At 39.9% G+C, this 2,888-nt stretch overlaps 1 pseudogene; it reads right to left on the reverse strand.

Annotated features, from left to right (window-relative positions):
• LOC105826042 overlaps nt 1-1,033 on the reverse strand; it is a 15,038-nt pseudogene extending 14,005 nt beyond the window's left edge.
• Nucleotides 1,034-2,888: the final 1,855 nt, after the last annotated feature.

Genomic DNA, 2,888 nt, shown 5'->3' on the forward strand with positions numbered 1-2,888 from the left:
GAACTGTAGCAGGGCCTGGCAGAAACACCCAGAGATGTCAGTGAGGCTGACCATGCAAACAGAGCACAATTAAATGAAAGCACAGGTCACGTGGTAGGTGCTCTGTAAGTGTGTGATGGGGTCATTCCCACCATGACCATCTGCCATGTATTCTCTGGTGAAATGTTCTGAAACAGGTAACTTACATTCAGGCTATGGAAAAAGCATTGCTCTTTAATACATTCTGAAAATGAACTCAAAACCTATAAACATGATTTATGATTTCAAAACAAAGACACAAGTTAAGGAGGAAACCAGATTAAACGACCTTTTATGCCCACACTGTATACACAATGATGCCTGTACACATAGCCCAGATGCACACAAGCTTCGTTGGGTCTCCGCTTCAAACCTTTCTCCTCCACTTCAGGACTGACAACCAAGACTCATAATGAAAGATCTGGCCACCCCTCAACGTGCCCTGGGATGTCACTAGAGAAGACAGCAGTCTGTAGAGGTCAGTGATACAGAGTAGAGAGTCACCCACCCTTGGTTTTTCTCAACTCCTCCACAAGGCAGCGGGCCTCCTCTTGGACACGTTCCTCAATGCTCCTCTTCCCCATCCGAAATTCCTCAGGGTCATGAGGGTGAAGCGTCGGATCTCCTTCCATCTATTTCCATTGCTGTTAATAATTCCTACCAGAATGGGAAACAGAAACTAGGAGTGAAATCCCAGGTGAGTAGGAGGGAGCTGACAGTCCATAGGCATGTGGGTGGCCCAAGATCTGCCCACCCAAGCTGTGTTTCCATCCTCACTACCCCCTTTGCCGCTGGGCCTCAGGCAATTGTACACTTACCAAGTCCTTCAGTAGTTCTTTCGGCAATTGGGAAAAGGCCTCTTCCAGAAAACTCCTCTGCATGATCAATCAGGGCATCCTTCACTGCTTCATATCCATGTAATACCACTATAGGCATCATGCCAAAATACACAGTGAACACTGGGCCATAGACTTTTGAGAACTGGGAAATGGAAGCAAGATGCAAATAACAGCAAAAGAAGTCACTATTTCGTCCATATTTTGTGCCTGTTTCAGACTGACATTATTATTGTATTTTTTAATGTTTTTATGCTACCATACACAGATTCAAATATATCTGAATGTTATGCATAAATATGATGGTGATAGTCATAGCTCCCACTTATCAATGAACTCCAATGTGCCCTGCAATGGACCCGGCTATTGGTACACAGATTACAATCAATTCTCACATTGCCATTCCCATCAAAATACCAATGTCACTTTTCATAGATCTAGATAAATTAATCCTAAATGAAACCAAAAAGAGTGCAAATAGCCAAAGCAAATTTATCCAGTGACAACAAATCTAGCAGCATCACATTACCTGACTTCAAATTATACTACAAGTCCATAACAACCTGAATATGATGGCACTGATATAAACATAGGGCCATAATCATACATAGGAACACAGTAGAGACCTGAGATATAAAACCATATATCGCTGAACAACTGAATTGTCACAGAGCAGTCAAAATCATACGCTCGAAAAAGGATGCCCTTTCAATAAATAATGCCAGGGAAATTACATAGCCACATGCAGAAGAATCGAGCAGGATCCCTCCCTCTCTCAACATGCATTAAAGACTTAAATGTAAGACCTAAAACCATAAAATTTCCAGAAGGAAAAAGTAGGAAAAAATCTTCTAGACATTGGCTTATGCGAAGAATTTATGAGTAAGACCCTGATGGCAAACACAGCAATGATGACAAATTAATAAATGAGACAATTAAATTAAAAACTTTCTGCACAGCAAGAAAAATAATCAAGAGACAAAACAGACAATCCACAGAATGAGAGAAAATACTCCAACACTGTACACCCAACAAAGGACAGAAATCCAGAATCTACAACGAATTCAAACAAATTTATAAGAAAGGTTGTCCTTTTCGTTTGGTACCGTGTCTCTAACATGAAAATATTGTAATTTAGTGATCAATAAATTTTATATGTAAAGATCTCCCAAACACACATCTATAGATCCTAAATAAGAATGACTTGAATCAAAAGTGTTCCGAATAAATGGTAGGGTATGGAACAACAGGAAACCTGTTGAGTTAGGTGCTTCTATCCCAGGCTCCTTTCAATATTAAAGGTCTCTAAGCTTTCAGAAAAAGTTGTATTTTAGCCAGAGAGGACTTAGGTAATTTGCGAAGCCCTGGGATTGTATCTGTGTATGTGCACCTGTATGTGTGTGCATCAGCACAGATAAAATCTGATTTTCAATCTTTCCTTTCACTTCATTTGAAACACAGAATTTTTTTCAGTTTCAGGGTAGTATGAGGGTACAAACATTATGGCTACAATTTCTGTCTTTGCCTCACCCAAGCGAGGGTTAGAGGCATGCCCTTCCCCCCTACAATGCTCCCCGTGTCCTTTACTCATGAGTTTACACCCCCATCCCCCTAATCCCTGAAGAATGTTACTGCCATGTGAACACCCTAGTGTTCATCAGTTAATACCAATTTGATGGCGAGTACAAGTGGAGCCCATTCTTCAGGTCTTGTGGTACCTCACTTTGGATGATGAGTTTAAGTTTAATCCAGGAAAGCATAAGAAGTGCTACGTCACTGTGGTGAAACAGATCATTTTGAAAAGGGTATTTTAGAATCCAAGCTGATAATCAGATTGATTGTAACCCACACTTCATGGGTTAGTAAAATTGGAAATGGGAGGAAAATAATTACCATAAATATCAAAACTAAATTCAATCAGCATAGGGAAAACAGATAAGAAAGACTGAAAACAGAGCCAAAGTACTCTTAGGAAAGAAAGGTAAAGAGTTATTGATAATAGTTAAAATCTACTTAAACCAATAATTTTTATGT

This window comes from Propithecus coquereli, unplaced genomic scaffold (genome assembly GCF_000956105.1).
Source record: "Propithecus coquereli isolate 6110/MARCELLA unplaced genomic scaffold, Pcoq_1.0 Scaffold841, whole genome shotgun sequence".
In the NCBI taxonomy this organism is placed as follows: domain Eukaryota; kingdom Metazoa; phylum Chordata; class Mammalia; order Primates; family Indriidae; genus Propithecus; species Propithecus coquereli.